The sequence below is a fragment of the Stenella coeruleoalba genome (genome assembly GCF_951394435.1).
Source record: "Stenella coeruleoalba genome assembly, chromosome: 12".
In the NCBI taxonomy this organism is placed as follows: Eukaryota; Metazoa; Chordata; class Mammalia; order Artiodactyla; family Delphinidae; genus Stenella; species Stenella coeruleoalba.
This window is the reverse complement of record NC_137158.1, coordinates 21900159-21919074: the sequence shown is the minus strand read 5'-3', so window position 1 is coordinate 21919074 and position 18916 is coordinate 21900159. Positions and strand designations below refer to the sequence as shown.

General features: G+C 40.8%; 1 protein-coding gene and 1 pseudogene across 3 annotated transcripts in view; one reads left to right on the top strand and one right to left on the bottom strand.

The window, feature by feature from the left end:
• Positions 1 to 18916, bottom strand: part of ZNF292 (zinc finger protein 292) — a 208738-nt gene that overhangs the window by 174180 nt on the left and 15642 nt on the right. The gene's annotated exons all lie outside the window — the stretch shown is intronic.
• Positions 12694 to 13829, top strand: LOC307195408 (small ribosomal subunit protein uS5-like; annotated as a pseudogene). Its single transcript has one exon. The product of its transcript is annotated as a small ribosomal subunit protein uS5-like (transcript).

Here is an 18916-nt window from a genome sequence, read left to right as displayed (position 1 = left end):
TCACGTGCCTGCTGTAATCCCAGAGAGGCCTGGCAAATATGAGCCTGCTGGCCTGTGAACCATATACAAGTTACGTCTTACTGAGATAAACCCAAAAGATACACCTCATGCAAACACCACCAGTGGACATCAGGAACAGTCAGTGAGTCTTTCTAGTCAGGGTTAATATCAAAAACATTTCATGATAGGGGCTTCCCTGGTGGCGCAGTGGTTGAGAGTTCGCCTGCCGATGCAGGGGACACGGGTTCGTGCCCCGGTCCGGGAAGATCCCACATGCCGCGAAGCGGCTGGGCCCGTGAGCCACGGCCGCTGAGCCTGCGCATCCGGAGCCTGCGCTCCGCAACGGGAGAGGCCACAACAGAGAGAGGCCCGCGTACAGCAAAAAACAAACAAACAAAAAAACCAAAAAAAAACCCATTTCATGATAGAAAAGGCACAGGCAACAGCCCATCGGGGCGTCTTCTAGATGTGCTGTGCCAATTGTGAATTCTTCAGTTTTTAAGTTTTGAAGTGATGGGAGGGGGACCAGAGGAAAGGGCTAGGGCAACGGCTACTTATGAAAAGACGCTATCAGCTCTGCTTTTAGTTACCTCAGTGAGAAAACTACCAGATTCACAGCAGCAAGGATTGTACAGAGTATGCACAAGGGATGGGAGAGAAGGGCAGGGCCAGGGGTCTTGCTGGCCATCCCAGAATTGTGCCTACCCCACCGCTAGACTTGTTTTGAGGATGTGCTGAGTCATGAGTATAAAGTACTTGGCACAGTGCCTGAAACAAATGTTATCTATTGTTATTTTATTAAGTTACTAATTTCTTTGAGCCTTAATTGTCTCATCTGTGAAATGGAGATAAAAATAACAGAGATGTTATAAGAATTAAATGTAATAATGTAGGTGGACGTACTTTTTAAAGAGTAAAGAGTTTGGAAATTTTGTAAAGAGTTTGCATAACTGTAAAGAGTTATGCAAATTTAATTATATTAATCTTCATGCAGGGAGTAGGATGAGTGGAGGGGGAGACACAGGCCTTCAAGGACTTTTAGGGGAACTGATATTTCTAGACAATATGAGTTTAACATGCACTGAGTGGGTCCAGGTTAGGCAGAAGGGATGGGGGGAAGGGTTAGAAATGCCTCAGCTCACCTTTGAACCTACTGGGTACCATGTACTAAATTTCAAAAGAGGGATTCTGGTACCCGGAATCAAAGGGATGAGAATTAAAATTTATTCAGGGATGACTCAGTGCCAGGTATTATGTTAATAATAATCATAACAATTATTATAGTAATAATAATAGTATCAAAAATAAAGATAACTTATATTGAGTGCTTTGTAGCAGATATTTCATATATATCATGTATTATAATTTTCTCAAAATCCCTCTGGAGAAACAGAAAATCTCACTTTGTTGTAGAGGAAACTAAGACTAAGATGGTTGTAGCATCTAGGTCTGTTTTCCTTTTCATTTGTTTCTGTATTTAGTGCTTCTTATCCTCAGCACACAGCCAGACAGCAAACCCAACCTCAAAAGTTCACAAAGCTTTTGCTTCTTTGTTTTTTGTTTAGTAAAATCTAGAAGTTGCAAACAAGCCAATTCACCCTGAATTCAGTCACATTGCTAGTAAATATCTTTCTCTACACAATGTTTCCATTTAACTTCAATAGGACAGGAGCTTCCTACAAGTGCTTCCTCACCACTAAAAACTTGATACGTTTATTTATTTACTGGCATTAATAGGAGTAAAAAATTTAAAATAAAACTAATAGGAATCACCAATTGCAATAAGCAATACAAATTTCAACTCTCCTCAGTCAAAGAGGATCAGCTTATAAGTACTGGCAACGTGAATTTCATTTAAATAGACTGCTAGCTATGATAGCAAGAAAAGAATAGCGCTGCCATGAGCAATCATGCCCAGCAAGACCTGAATGCTGCCTGCCACTTTCTTGTGCTCCCTGAAAATTTTAGATAAGATAGATCTGGACAATTATTGTTTTTTTCAATGGTGGGTCTTTGGTAAACTGTTTGGAATTATGAACAGGCTGTATTCATTAATTTCCACTCAGTCTCATTTTAGGGAAACACTTTTTGTTTATTTTTATTTATAAAATAGTTCTTTTTAGGATAATACATTTTGAATGAAGTAGATGAATTAGATGCCATCCAGTATGTATGCATGTTCTCTTTTCTAAAAGTGACCTGAGTGTCTCAGCCTCAATTTCTTTGTGATAGTATCTCAGTGGTGATGACAGATTGATGTTTTTCAGCCTCATTCCCTTTTTAGCTTACGGTCACCATCAGCATGCTTGTGCAAGATACTCGGCTGGCAATGCGGTCCATGTGATGATAAAAGGTCAGAGACGTAGAAAAGTATAGCTGGAAAACATTTTAGATATTATCTGTTCAGGGTTTCTCAAACTGTATTAAAGTATGGGACTCCTATAGAGGCAAAATTCTTTGGGCTTTCAGTGTTGACTTAAACTGTATTATGGTAATAGTTAAATACATACATTTATAAAACCAAGGCAAGGACTAATTATCAATTTAGTGTGACATGCTATTTTGCTAAAACAAAATTTATAACATTGAATTTAATAAAAAATATAAAAATGTTTGGGTTTTATATGTCAGCTGTGGATTGGATTCTTTTGATCTTCAACATAGTGGATCATCATTGGGGTCCTTGTTATTATTGATATTGATTTTGCCTTTTAGAAAATGAATTCAGGAAGTTCCCTGGTGATCCAGTGGTTAGGACTCACGCTTTCACTGCTAGGGGCCTGGGTTCAATCCCTGGTCAGGGAACTAAGATCCTGCAAGCCACAAGGCACGGCCAAAAAAAAAGAATTCATATGAAAGCATCAATCTATTGAATAGACCTGTAAATTTATGGTATATTCCAATATCGGAGATTTAGAAAGTTTCTTTCAACCAAAAAACTTCTCTGAGTTTTGGTTGCTGCATTTATCCTAACAATTGATACATGTAAGCAATATGTTTGTTGGCAAAGTGCGTTTGACTCTGACTGCCACGATATTATTTCTTTTTTGTTGTTGTTTGTTTGTTTTGTTTTTAGTTCAGTGTGTTCAATCTGCTTTGTGGTACTTGAACTCTAGCACCTCGATTCTCTATTCAGACCACTCTAAACACTTCATTTCCCAGTGCCACTGGGGTACCATGGTATAAATTGAATCATTTATCTATTACTTTTATATCTATTTTATTCTCATTAGCCTGTGGCAAGGAACACATCATTCTGCTTTACTACATTGTTTTTATAATATTTAATCAATTTCAATTTAGTAAGTAAATTAAGGAAATAAAGTCTTATTTTATAAAAATGTCTTTAAATTGTAAAGGAGAAAAATATTTTTATCTACCACTGGTAAACAAAAGCAAATGTAGTCATTTTCATGTTAGAATACGCCAACAGAATGGTGGTCACACTTGTTATCCAACATATGCGTAAGATAAATACCATGATTACAGGTGATCCTTGGGCATCACAGGATGGTAAGGGCAAACACAAATGCAAGTATTAAATTATAGGGCAGTCTTGGTAATGAGGTAGTTATCCAGATAACTCAAAATATACTTTTTAAAAAACATCATCACTAAAACTGAAAGACAATGTTAACTTTCTCATAGTGAAACGGAGCAGGACCCTATGGCCCTTCCCCCCACCCCACCATGTCCTCTGCCTGCCTTTTGTCTGTAGAAAAATTTTAGCCAAAGAATATGTTTAATCAGAGAAGTGAGAAAATGCAGAAGCAAAGGAAAGCAGTCAAACAGGACAAAATAATAATACTTCAGTCATTAACAAAGTCAAGGATCTTTGGTTCCTCCTCAAGGGCTATAGAGAATATTCTGAGCCGTGTCCTGTGAGCTGTCTTGTAGATACTGAAACCCCACCAGGTGGAAGAACTATTGATACATGATGATCAGCCTGTAGCTGTGACATAAGCCGCCACAATTCTGAGAACTGGCCTCAAAGAAATGGGAACGGACCCTGGAATTGAAGATTAACTGTACTTAAAACAAGATGATGCGATCAGACCACCACATGATCAATTTCAAGATGACTGTCAAAGCCGACTGTGCTGTTTCTGCATGTAGCCCCTCCCTCCGCCGATAAAGGCTCTTGGCCACTGATTGTCAGTGGGGGGAAGTCAGCCTTTGGACAGGAGCCAAAGGAATTCAGCCTTTGGACAGCCCTCCCCCCTCCCCACACAGCCCCGGTTGCTAGCATCCAAAATAAAGCAAACTTTCCTTTCCACCAACTTGCCTCTTTACTGGCTTTACAGCGGCGAGCAGCCGGACCTCCACTTTCAGTAACAACAGAACTTGTATATTCCCTTGAGAATACATCTGTAAATTCCAGTTTGAGAAACATTGACTCAGTCCAGCCTATTCGCTGTAATTCTGGAAAATTGTCTGTTTCCATATGGAACGAGGAATATTAACCTTGGCTTGGTGTGTTAAACTTATCATTATTATCATTAGTTGTTTGAGAGACATTTTTACCAACACCTATCTGACACATTAGCTGAAAAACTGAGTAGAATAACATATCAATAGTTTATCCTGTTATTTATTTATTTATTTTTTCCGGTACGCGGGCCTCTCAACTGTTGTGGCCTCTCCCGTTGCGGAGCACAAGCTCCGGACACGCAGGGTCAGCGGCCATGGCTCACGGGCCCAGCCGCTCCACGGCATGTGGGATCTTCCCGGACCAGGGCACGAACCCCCTGCATCGGCAGGCGGACTCTCAACCACTGCGCCACCAGGGAAGCCCTAACCTGTTATTTTTAATGTCAAATTTCCTCCAAAGATTCAAAGACATCCAGTGCCTGGATAACAGTAGCCTATAGTTTTAGTTACTTGATTCACAGAAAATCAAAGCAAATGATTCACAGGGGTTTTTTTTTGTTCTTTTTTTGCTTTTTTCTTTTGCAGTACGCAGGCCTCTCACTGCTGTGGCCTCTCTCGTTGCGGAGCACAGGCTACGGACGCGCAGGCTCAGCGGCCATGGCTCACGGTCTCAGCCGCTCCGCAGCATGTGGGATTTTCCCGGACCAAGGCACGAACCCGTGTCCCCTGCATCGGCAGGCGGACTCCCAACCACTGCGCCACCAGGGAAGCCCTGATTCACAGTTTTATAAATGATGTCTGTTTTTTCACCCTCATTTATCATACTTCTTCATTTCCTTAAGGATAAAGGCACCACCTTGACTGTATTCCTCACCTTAGTCATTAGAATATTCTCTCCTCATACACACTTTACTATGTGAGTTTCAAGCGAATGTTTTGCATGTGAAATTTCATTCTGATGTTTTTTTTCTAAGTGGGTGAGAATGTTTACCCTGAATTTTAGAAGTGTTTAAATCTGTAATCAAGGAACTGTATGTGAGGCAAGATTGGTGAAGCTTTGAGAATCTAACTTTAATTCTCCCTTTTGCAAAAGGAGTACTGCAAGTCCTTCACAATGGCTTGAGGAATGAGATGCTTCAAGAGAATTCACAATTGTTTCTTTTTCATTTTTTAAACATCTTTATTGGAGTATAATTGCTTTACAACGGTGTGTTAGTTTCTGCTGTATAACAAAGTGAATCAGCTACATGCAGACGTATACCCCATATCCCCTTCCTCCTGTGTCTCATTCCCACCCTACTTATCCCACCCTTCTAGGTGGTCGCAAAGCACAGAGCTTATCCCCTGTGCTATATGGCTGCTTCCCACTAGCTATCTGTTTTACATTTGGTAGTGTATATACGTCAATGTTACTCTCTCACTTCGTCCCAGCTTATCCTTCCCCCTTCCCTTGTCCTCATATCCATTCTCTACGCCTGTGTCTTTATTCCTGTCTGGCCCCTAGGTTCTTCAGAACCATTTCTTTTTTTTTTAGATTCCATATATATGTGATTACATATGATATTTGTTTTTCTCTTTCAGACTTATTTCACTCTGTATGATAGACTCTAGGTGCATCCACCTCACTACAAATAACTCAATTTCGTTTCTTTTAATGGCTGAGTAATATTCCATTGTATATATGTGTCACATCTTCTTCATCCATTCACCTGTTGATGGACACATTGGTTGCTTCCATGTCCTGGCTATTGTAAATAGTGCTGAAACGAACATTGTAGTGCATGTCTCTTTTTGAATTATAGTTTTCTCAGGGTATGTGCCCAGTAGTAGTAGTAGTTCTATTTTTAGTTTTTTAAAGAACCTCCATACTGTTTTCCATAGTGGCTGTATCAATTTACATTCCCACCAACAGTGCAAGAGGGTTCCCTTTTCTCCAACTCCCTCCAGCATTTATTGTTTGTAGATTTTTTGATGATGGCCATTCTGACCGGTGTGAGGTGATACCTCATTGTAGTTTTAATTCGCATTTCCCTAATGATTAGTCATGTTGAGCATATTTTCATGTGTTTGTTGGCAATCTGTATATCTTCTTTGGAAAAATGTCTATTTAAGTTTTCTGCCCAGTTTTGGATTGGGTTGTTTGTTTTTTTGATATTGAGCTGCATGAGAGGCTTGTATATTTTGGAGATTAATCCTCTGTCAGTTGCTTCGTTTGCAGATATTTTCTCCTGTTGGTTGTCTTTTCATCTTGTTTATGGTTTCCTTTGCTGTGCAAAAGCTTTTAAGTTTCAATAGGTCCAATTTGTTTATTTTTGTTTTTATTTCCATTTCTCTAGGAGGTGGGTCAGAAAGGATCTTGCTGTGATTTATGTCGTAGAGTGTTCTGCCTATGTTTTCCTCTAAGAGTTTGATAGTGTCTGGCCTTACATTTAGGTCTTTAATCCATTTTGAGTTTATTTTTGTGTATGGTGTTAGGGAGTGTTCTAATTTCATTCTTTTACATGTAGCTGTCCAGTTTTACCAGCACCACTTATTGAAGAGGCTGTCTTTTCTCCATTGTATATTCTTGACTCCTTTATCAAAGATAAGGTGACCATAGGTAAGTGGCTTTATCTCTGGGCTTTCTATCCTGTTCCACTGATCTGTTTTTGTGCCAGTACCATACTGTCTTGATTACTGTAGCTTTGTAGTATAGTATGAAGTCTGGGAGCCTTATTCCTCCAGCTCCGTTTTTCTTTCTCAAGATTGCTTTGGCTATTTGGGGTCTTTTGTGTTTCCATACAAATTGTGAAATTTTTTGTTCTAGTTCCGTGAAAAATGCCATTGGTAGTTTGATAGGGATTACACTGAATCAGTAGATTGCTTTGGGTAGTATAGACATTTTCACAATGTTGATTCTTCCAATCCAAGAACATGGTATATCTCTCCATCTGTTGTATCATCTTTAATTTCTTTCATCAATGTCTTACAGTTTTTCGCACACAGGTCTTTTGTCTCCTTTGGTAGGTTTTATGCCTAGGTATTTTACACTTTTTGTTGCAGTGGTAAACGGGAGTGTTTCCTTAATTCCTCTTTCAGATTTTTCATCATTAGTGCATAGGAATGCCAGAGATTTCTGTGCATTAATTTTGTGTTCTGTTACTCTACCAAATTCGTTGATTAGCTCTAGTAGTTCTCTGGTAACATCTTTAGGATTCTCTATGTATAGTATCATGTCATCTGCAAACCGTGACAGGTTTACTTCTTCTTTTCCCATTTGGATGCCTTTTATTTCTTTTTCTTCTCTGATTGCTGTGGTTAAAACTTCCAAAACTAGGTTGAATAATAGTGGTGAGAGTGGGCAAACTTGTCTTGTTCCTGATCTTAGAGGAAATGGTTTCAGTTTTTCACCATTGAGGACGATGTTGGCTGTGGGTTTATCATATATGGCCTTTATTATGTTGAGGAAAGTTCCCTCTATGCCTACTTTCTGGAGAGTTTTTATCATAAATGGGTGTTGAATTTTGCCAACAGTTTTTTCTGCATCTACTGAGATTATCATACGGTTTTTAACCTTCAATTTGTTAATATGGTGTAGCACATTGGTTGATTTGCATATACTGAAAAATCCTTGCATTCCTGGGATAAACCCCATTTGATCATGGTGTAGGATCCTTTTAATGTGCTGTTGGATTCTGTTTGCTAGCATTTTGTTGAGGATTTTTGCATCTATGTTCATCAGAGATATTGGGCTGTAGTCTTCTTTTTTTGTGACATCTTTGTCTGGTTTTGGTATCAGCCTGATGGTGGCCTCGTAGCATGTGTTTGGGAGTGTTCCTCCCTCTGCTATATTTTGGAAGAGTTTGAGAAGGACAGGTGTTATCTCTTCTCTGACAGAATTCTCCTGTGAAGCCATCTGGTCCTGGGCTTTTGTTAATTGGAAGACTTTTAATCACAGTTTCAATTTCGTTACTTGTGATAGGTCTGTTCATATTTTCTATTTCTTCCTGGTTCATTCTCAGAAGGTCATATCTTTTTAAGAATTTGTCCATTTCTTCCAGGTTTACCATTTTATTGGCATAGAGTTGCTTGTAGTAGTCTCTTAGGATGCTTTGAATTTCTGCAGTGTGTTGTAACTTCTCCATTTTCATTTCTAATTTTATTGATTTGCGTCCTCTCCCTCTTTTTATTTATGAGTCTGGCTAAAGGTTTATCAATTTTGTTTATCTTCTCAAAGAACCAGCTTTTAGTTTTATTGATCTTTGGTATTGTTTTCTTCATTTCTTTTTCATTTATTTCTGATCTGATCTTTATGATTTCTTTCCTTTTGCTACCTTGGGTTGTTTTTTGTTGTTCTTCTTTCTCTAATAGCTTTAGGTGTAAGGTTAGGTTGTTTATTTGAGATGTTTCTTGTTTCTTGAGGTAGGACTGTATTGCTATAAACTTTCCTCTTACAACTGATTTTGCTGCATCCCACAGGTATTGCTCATCGTGTTTTCTTTGTTATTTACTTCTAGGTATTTTTTGATTTCCTCTTTGATTTCTTCAGTGATCTCTTGGTTATTAAGTAGCGTATTATTTAGCCTCCATGTGTTTATATTTTTTACAGTTTTTTTTCCTGTAATTGACATCTAGTCTCATAGCATTGTGGTTGGAAAAGATACTTGATATGATTTCAATTTTCTTAAATTTACCAAGGCTTGATTTGTGACCCAAGATATGGTCTATCCTGGAGAATGTTCCATTAGCACTTGAGAAGAAAGTGTATTCTGTTCTTTTTGGATGGAATGTCCTATAAATATCAATTAAGTCCATCTTGTTTAATGTGTCATTTAAAGCCTGTGTTCCCTTATTTATTTTCATTCTGGATGATCTGTCCATTGGTGAAAGTGGGGTGTTAAAGTCCTCTACTATTATTCTGTCACTGTCAATTTCCCCTTTTATGGCTATTAGCATTTGCCTTATGTACTGAGGTGCTCCTTTGTTGGGTGTATAAATAATTACAATTGTTATATCTTCTTGGATTGAACCTTTGATCATTATGTAATTTCCTGCTTTGTCTCTGGTAATAGTCTTTATTTTAAAGTCTATTTTGTCTGATATGACAATCGCTACTTCAGCTTTCTTTTGATTCCCATTTGCATGGAATATCTTTTTCCATCCCCTTTCAGTCTGTATGTGTCCCTAGGTCTGAAGTGGGTCACTTGTAGACAGCATATATACGGGTCTTGTCTTTGTATCCATTCAGCCAGTTTGTATCTTTTGGTGGGAGCTTTTAATCCATTTACATTTAAGGTAATTATCGATATGTATGTTCCTATTACCATTTTCTTAATTGTTTGGGCTTGTTTTTGTAGGTCTTTTCCTTCTCTTGTGTTTCCTGCCTAGAGAAGTTCATTTAGCATTTGGTGTAAAGCTGGTTTGTTGGTGAATTCTCTTAGCTTTTGTTTATCTGGAAAGGTTTTAATTTCTCCATTGAATCTGAATGAGATCCTTGCTGGGTAGAGTAATCTTGGCTGTAGGTTTTTCCCTTTCATCACTTTAAATATGTCCTGCCACTCCCTTCTGGCTTGCAGAGTTTCTGCTGAAAAATAAGCTGTTAACCTTATTGGGATTCCCTTGTATGTTATTTCTTGCTCTTCCCTTGCTGCTTTTAATATTTTTTCTTTGTATTTAATTTTTAATAGTTTGATTAATATGTGTCTTGGCATGTTTCAGTTTGGGTTTATCCTGTATGGGACTCTCTGTGCTTCTTGGACTTGACTATATTTTTTCCCATGTTAGGGAAGTTTTCAACTATAATATCTTCAAATATTTTCTCAGTCCTTTTCTTTTTCTCTTCTTCTTCTGGGACCCCTATAATTCAAATGTTGGTGCATTTAATGTTGTCCCAGAGGTCTCTGAGACTGTCCTCAATTCTTTTATCATTTTTCTTTATTCTGCTCCCTGGCAGTTATTTCCACCATTTTATCTTCCAGCTCACTTATTCATTCTTCTGCCTCAGTTATTCTGGTATTGACTCCTTCTACAGTATTTTTAATTTCAATAATCGTGTTGTTCATCACTGTTTGTTTGCTCCTTAGTTCTTCTAGATCCTTGTTAAATGTTTCCTGTATTTTGTCCATTCTGTTTCCAAGATTTGGGATCATCTTTACTATCATTACGCTGAATTCTTTTTCAGGTAGTTTGCCTATTTCATCTTCATTTATTTGGTCTTGTAGGTTTTTACCTTGCTCCTTCGTCTGTAACACATTTTTTGTTGTTTCATTGTTTTTTTTTTTTTTTGATGGGTGGTGCTGTATTCCTGTCTTGCTGGTTGTTTGGCCTGAGATGTCCAGCACTGGTGTTTGCAGGCAGTCGGATAGAGCCAGGTCTTGGTGCTGAGATGAGGACCTCCAGGAGGCCTTACTCCAGTTGGTATTCCCTGGTGCCTGAGGTTCTCTTTTAGTCCAACGGTTTGGATTCTGAGCTCCCACCACAGGAGCCTGGGGATGACCTCCGGCCTGGGAACCAAGATCCCGCAAGCTTTGTGGCACAGTGAAAAAAAAAAAAAAAAGAAAGAAAGAAAGAAAAAAAGGAGCAGTACAATATCAAAGAATAAAAAACAAAATAAAATTAGAAAGATAAAAAATAGGGGCTTCCCTGGTGGCGCAGTGGTTGAGAATCTGCCTGCTAATGCAGGGGACATGGGTTCGAGCCCTGGTCTGGGAAGATCCTACATGCCGTGGAGCAACTAGGCCCGTGAGCCACAACTACTGAGCCTGCATGTCTGGAGCCTGTGCTCCGCAAGAAGAGAGGCGTGGTAGTGAGAGGCCCGCGCACCTCGATGAAAAGTGGACCCCGCTTGCCGAAAGCCCTCACATAGAAACGAAGACCCAACACAACCAAAAAGAAAGAAAGAAAGAAAGAAAGAAAGATATATTAGGAACAATAAAACTATAATTGAAACAACTATAACAAGGTAAAATAAAACCACAACAGAAAAAAGAAAAGAAAAAAAATGGCAAGGGGGGGGGAACAAGCCAAAAGGACAGAACAAGGTATAAAGAATAAAATAAAATTAGAAAAATAAAAGATTTATTAGGAAAAATATAAAACAATCAACAATAATGAATAAACAAGGTAAAACAGAACCTCAATCTAAAAGAGGAAAAAAGAAAAAAATAGGCTTGGCTATGGGGGAGGAGTTTAGGTGAGGGGTGGAACTTAGGCAGGGGCAGTGTTTAGGGTGGGGCAGGACCTAGGCAGGTCGGGGGGTGACGTTTGAGCATGGGGCAGGGCCTAGGCAGGGTGACATTCAAGCATGGGCAGTGCCTCTGCTTAGGACCTGCATAGAAGGGGTGAGGCAGCACCTCGAAAGGAGGGCCTCTGGAGTGTGGAGTTCTGGAGTTTGGAGGTAACGCCCTGAGTGAGGGTGTGTGGGTGGTGTTTAGGCCCAGTGCGTTGGAGGGGGTCTCCAAGTGTAGAGGTGTGACCCTGGGTGGGAGTGCAGGGGCGGGGCTGGGGTTCTGTGCAGCAGGAGGGAGGCTCCGAGGGCAGAGGATTAGGCCTGGGAGCCCAACAGGCTCCCCCATGCCTAAGTGGACAGGGAAAGCACTGGCCACGTTCCCTTCCCTTCCTTCGCGCCCCTCCCCATCGTGTCCCCCAGGGTCTCCCCCGTCGCCGCTAGACCCCTAACCATGGGTGGGTCCCGCTGGGTGTAGAAACTCCTCCCCTCCCCCAGGCACCCCTCAGGGGTGCCGGTCCCGGGGGTCCGGCCTTTACTTTTGCTCCTCCTTCCCTCCCTCCCACTCCCTCAGGACCCGCGCAGCTAGAGGGGGCCTAGGTGGGCAGAGGATCAGGCCTGGGATCTCAGCAGGTTCTTGGGGGCCCAAGTTGGCAGGGGAAACCTGGCCACGCTCCTTTTTGATCCTCTGCCCTCCCAATGGTCCCCCAATTTCCCCCTTTGGGCGTGGGATCCCTTCCCTTCCCCCAGCTGTCCCTGAGGGGTGCCAGTCCTATCTCACCTCCACTTCTCCTCCCCCCTCACTCCCCTCATGCCCCACGTCCTACCCGGTCACTGGGGGTTCCTCCCATCCCCTTAGGTGTCCGCGGTCCCCCACCGGTGCCTGGTAGGTGCCCTCATTGTGAGGAGATGTGAATTCCATGTCCTCCTAGTCTGCCATCTTGACTCCACCCCCACAGTTGCTTCTTTGTTCACCAAGTCCACTGAAGTGGAACTATAAATATTATCTCTTACAATATTTTCTTCTGCCTCTTTTTCTTTCATGTTTGATCTCTATCTAATATGCAATTCTCACATGAAGACACTTTTTACCAAAACCTTTTCTGTAAAAACACCAAATGGCGGATGATGCCGGTGCTGTGGGAGGGCCCAGAGGCCCCGGGGACCCTGGAATGGGAGGCCGTGGTGGCTTCCACAGAGGCTTCGGCAGCGATGTCCGGGGCCAGGGCCAGGGTTGTGGTCAGGGCCGGGGCCAGGGCCGAGGCCACAGAGCTCACAGAGGCAAGGCCAAGGACAAGAAGTGGCTCCCTGTCACCAAGCTAGGCCGCCTGGTCAAGGACATGAAGATCTAGTCCTTGGAAGAGATCTACCTCTTCTCTCTGTCCATCAAGGAATCTGAGATCATTGACATTTTCTTGGGGGCGTCCTTCAAGGATGAGGTTTTGAAGCTCATGTCTGTGCAAAAGCAGACATGTGCTGGCCAGCAGACCAGGTTCAAGGCATTTGTCACCATCAGGGATTACAACAGACATGTTGGTTTGGGTGTCAAGTGTTCTAAGGAGGTAGCCATTGCTTTCAGTGGGGCCATCATTCTGGACAAGCTCTCCATCGTCCCCGTGTGGCAAGTATACTGGGGGAACAAGATTGGCAAGCCCCGTACCGTCCCTTGCAAGGTGACTGGCCACTGGCTCTATGCTGGTGTGCCTCATCCCTGCCCCCAGGGGCACTGGAATCATCTCAGCCCCTGTGCCCAAGAAGCTACTGCTGATGGCTGGAATTGACAACTGCTACACCTCTGCCAGGGGCTGCGCTGCCATCCTGGGCAACTTCGCCAAGACCACTTTTGGTGCCATTTCCAAGACCTACAGTTATCTCACTCCTGATCTCTGGAAATAGACGGTGTTCACCAGGTCTCTGTATCAGGAATTCATCGACCATCCTGTAAAGACCCACACCAGAGTTTCCGTGCAGAGGACCCAGGCTCTAGCTGTAATCACCACTTAATTTTCTATGAGAAAAATAAAGTGAATGAAGCCAGTTTAAAAAAAAAATGGATTGCATTGTTTCCCTGGGCTATTATTTCTCCTACTACTTATATTTTAAATATATAGATCATTTTGAAAACAAAGCTTTAAAGGACAGTTGGTTCTTTGATTAAATGGCATATAGTAGAGCCATCTGTTATAGGTGACATTTTTTTCCCCTTCACGGCCTAACTAGGAACTTTCAAATATTATTTAAGCTGGGGTTAGGACTCTGGACTAGAATTATTGTTATTTCACTTTACCATTTAGTATAGCCATCAACTGAGATCTTGTAGGTACTACTGTAAAAGAATACTTTTTTCATTTAAGGAGACCATTGGTGGTCTTGACTCCTGTCATTCTGTGAGTATGCTGACTCAATGAGGGTATCCCTTGCTAGTTAGTGTTAGAATGAGAAATGCATACCTACTTATTCAATAAACACCTACTGAGAACCACAAAGTGTTCAATATGAGATGAAGATGCCTTTTATCTCTTGCTAATTGACAATGAAAAAAATTGAGATAAAGAAATAAAATTATAGTTAACAATCCAAGTGTAAATATAATGCCAATTTTAATAAATTTATCACTTCCTTTTTTAGATGCTATCCAAAAGTTTGTGCTATTTAAATTTTTAAACCTTCTTTTACGTCATCCACATGACAAAAGCTTCTCTTCTTGAGATCAGCAATGACCTCCACATGTTGCTTACTTCACTGGGCAATTATACTGATACCTTCATCTTGTCTCATCAGCAGCATTTGGCAGAGTTGATCATCCCCTATTCTAGAAATACTTTCTTTATTTGGCTTACAAGATACCACATTCTCCTGGTTTTCTTCCTACCTCACTAGCCATTTTTTCTGTTTTCTTTTGCTGGCTCCTCCTATCTTCATCTTTTCACTTTGGGAAAATTCTTGGGTTTCTTCTTTTCATTATCTCCTCAGTGATAATGTTACCCAGGTACATACTTTCAAATACCAATCATACACTAACGCCTCCTAAATGTAGATCTCCAGTCTGGCTCTCTCTCCTGAATACCAATCTGGTGCATCCAACTCTGTCTCAGCTACTTGGAAGTCTAATAGCCATGTCAAAAGTCAAACTCCTGATTCACTACCTCTACTCCCCACCCCACCTGGTTCCTCTGGTGATGTTCTGTCTCAGTTAATGGAATTCAATCTTTCCAGTTGCTCAGGCAAAAATCCTTAGAGTTATCCTTGACCTCTTTCTTTCTCATACACCCCACATCTAATCCCTCAGCAACTCCTATTGGCTCTACTATCTTAAAAATATAACCTTTTTTGACCACTTGTCACCACTAGTCCCCTGGTCCATAAGACCATTATTTCTTGCTTAGATTATTTCTACAGTTTCCTAACTCATGTTGTTCTTTTCCACTTTACTCTTAACAAAGCAGTCAGACTGATCATTCTGTTGACACATTAACTCAGAACATGGTGCTCTTTTTAAGAACTGTCCAAGGATTTATTCCATTTCTCTGAGGTGAAAGTTGAAGTCTTTTTTTTCAAATGGGTTTTTTTAAAATTTATTTTATTGAAGTATAGTTGATTTACAATGTTGTGTTCATTTCTACTGTACAGCAAAGTGATTCAGTTATATATATATATATATATATATATATATATATATATTCTTTTTTTAATTGGAGTATAGTTTCTTTACACTGCTGTGTCAATTTCTGCTGTCCAGCAAAGTGAATAAGCCATATGTATACATATATTCCCTCTTTTTTGGATTTCCTTCCCATTTAGGTCACCACAGAGTACTGAGTAGAGTTCCCTGTGCTATACAGTAGGTTCTCATTAGTTATCCATTTTATACATAGTAGTGTATATATGTCAATCCCAATCCCCCAATTCATCTCATCCTCCCACCCCTTCCCCCTTGGTATCCATACGTTTGTTCTCTATGTCTGTGTCTCTATTTCTTCTTTGCAAATAAGATCATCTACACCATTTTTCTAGATTCCACATATATACATTCTTTTTATATTTTTTCCATTATGATGTATCACAGTATATTTCCCTGTGCTATATATATAGTAGGACCTTATTGTTTAGCCATGCTATATATAATAGTTTGCATCTGCTAATCCAAAACTCCCAATTCCTCCTCCCCCAGCCCCCTCTCCCTTGGCAACCACAAATATGTTCTCTATGTCTGTGAGTCTGTTTCTGTTTCGTACATAAGTTCATTTGCGTCATATTTAGATTCCACATATAAGTGATATCATATGGTATTTGTTTTTTTCTGTCTGACTTACTTCACTTAATATGGTAGTCTCTAGGTCCACCCATGTTGCTGCAAATGGCAATACTTCATTCTTCTTTATGGTTGAGTAACACTGCTCAGTCATAAACAAGTTGAAGTCTTTGTAATAGGTAGCAAGGTCCTATGTGACCTAACTCCTGTAACCTCTAAGACCCCATCTCCTAATATTCTGACCACCCCACCCCTCTACTCCATCTCCATCACTCTCATCTCTCTGTTGTTCCTGAATAGGTTGGGCATGATCCCTCCTCAGTGTATTCTTATTTGTTTCTCTGCCTGGATTGGCTTTCTTCAGACATCCACATGGCTCTCTTTCTCACATCTTTCAAGTTTTTTCTCCAGTGCCACATTCTCCATCAGACCTTCCCTGATCACACTATTTAACATTTTAATGCACTCTCTGCTCAGTGCTGTGACCTTCCATCCTACATTCATGCTCTGGTTTTCTCCATAACATTTATCACCTATTAAAAGTGTTAAATACTATGCTGTATAGTATATAACTTACTCATTTATTTTGTCTAGTATCTGTCTCCCCATACATAAATTCTGACAGCAGAGTTTTGTGGGTTTTTTGGCTTGATATACCCCTAGTGCCTCAAACTGTGCATAGCATAGGTTCTCAGTAAATGTTTAGTTGAACGTATGAATGAATACGGCAAGGTAAGTGCTAATAATAGTCTAAAAATAAAAATATTTATTTTTTTAGAAAAATTAAAACATATTCCAAGGTGTCATCTAGGGTTGAGGATGAACTGAAGGAGGAAGCAAAAGTATTTTAAAGGTCTCATCTTATTGGCAGAGGTCAAGGGTCAGGGAGTTAAATAACGTTGGAAAAAATGGAAATGAATACCTTTTTATTGGCTTGAAAAACAATATCAGAAAATGTCAATTCTCACAAAATTAATAAATGCATTTGATGCAATCCTAAATAGAATTCCAAAGGAATGTTATGGTAAGGGAGAATTGGAAAGTTGAATAAAATGATTTAAACATTTTAATGAAAGAATAAATGCTACAAATCAAAAAAATACATATTTTGGAAAAAAAAGAGAGACTAGTAAGGGAGGACTTGACCTAATAGATATCAAACGCTATTGACCTAGAGATACACAAATAGACTCATGGGACAGAATAGAGCAGAACAGAATCTAAAAATATATATCCCAGCATTTAAAAATATATATCTAAAAATATATATCCCAGCGTTTAAAAATATATATCTCAGCACCCAGCGGAGTCAAGATGGCAGTGTGGGAAGATGTAGAGTTAGCATCTCCCCACAACTAGGGCACCTGCCTGCCACTGGTGGGGGACTCTGATGCCCAGGAAGATGGGAGGAACCCCAAAGTGAACCAGTAGGATTTAGGGGACTGAGTGGGGAGAAGTGGAGGCCAGACAGGATTGGCGCTCCTGAGGCCGGGGAGATCAGGAGAGGCAGGCAGGAGGGACCATCCAGGAGGAGCAGGAGAGGAGTGGAGGGTGATTGCCCCACCCACTCAGGCACAGGGAGCCTGCTGAGCTCCCAGGCTGGTCCCCTGCCCACCAAGGCCCACCCCTCCCCGCCGGCCACATTGGTCCTGGGGGCATAGGAGGGAGGCCAGGGAGATGAGGAGAGGCAGGCGGGAGGGGCCCTCCCAGACCACAGACTGTAGGAGCAGGAGAGGAGAGGAGGGTGTTTGCCCTGCCCACTCAAGCCCAGGAAGCCTGCTGGGCTCCCAGGTGAGGTCTCCTGCCCTCTGAGACCAGGGGTGGGGGTCACGCCTGGGCCCCTTATGTTCCTTGAGCCTAAGCCCCACCTCCCACAGCCCCCAGGGCTTTTTCCAGCCCTGTGGGTCCTGAGCATTGGCCCTACCCACTGCCCAAACCTCGCCCTTGCTTAGGTCTTGCCCTCCACAGCCACAGCCTCCCCCCCACCTTTTTTTTTTCTTTTTCCTCCTCCTCTTTTTTACTATTGTGGTACTGAGGTACTTACAGTTGTTGATTCATCTATATTTTTATTTTTACATTCTTTCTAACATATCTGCTAGTTTCCTAGTCTAATTTTACTTTTTACTTTGTTTTGTTTTTTTTTTTTGCCACCCTACACAGCTTGCGGGATCTGGGTTTGTGAGCCCGGGGTCAGGCCGAAGGTCCTGTGGTGGGAGCTCTGAGTCTGAACCACTGCACTAACAGAGAACCTCAGACCCCAGGGAATATTCATAAGAGTGAGGTCTCATGGAGGTCCTCATCTCAGCACCAAGACCCAGCTCTACCCAATAGCCTACAGACTGCAGTGCTGGAAGCCTCAAGTCAAACAACCAGTAAAACAGGAACACAATCCCACTCATAAAAGAAAAAAAATGAAACGGCAAAAATATATGTCACAGATGAAGAAGCAAGGTAAAAACCTACAAGACCAAATAAATGAAGAGGAAATAGGCAATCTACCTGGAAAACAATTCAAAGTAATGATAATAAAGATGATCCAGAATCTTGGAAATAGAATGGAAGCACAGATTGAGAAAATACAAGAAATGTTTATCAAAGATCTAGAAGAACTAAAGAACAAACACACAGAGATGAACAACACAATAACTGAAATGAAAAATACACTAGAAGGAATCAATAACAGAATAACTGAGACAGAAGAACGAATAAGTGAGCTGGAAGACAATATGGTAGAAATAACTGCCAAGGAGAAGAATAAAGAAAAAAGAATGAAGAGAATTGAAGACAATCTCAGAGACCTCTGGAACAACACTAAATGCACCAACATTTGAATCACAGGGGTCCCAGAACAAACAGAGAAAAAGAAAGGGTCTGAGAAAATATTTGAAGAGATTATAGTGGACGACTTCCCCAACATGGGAAAGGAAACAGTCACCCAGGTCCAGGAAGCACAGAGAGTCCCATACAGGATAAAACCTAGGAAAAACACATAAACACACATATTAATCGAACTAACAAAAATTAAATTCAAAGAAAAAATATTAAACGCAGCCAGGGAAAACCAAACAATAACATACAAAGGAATCCCC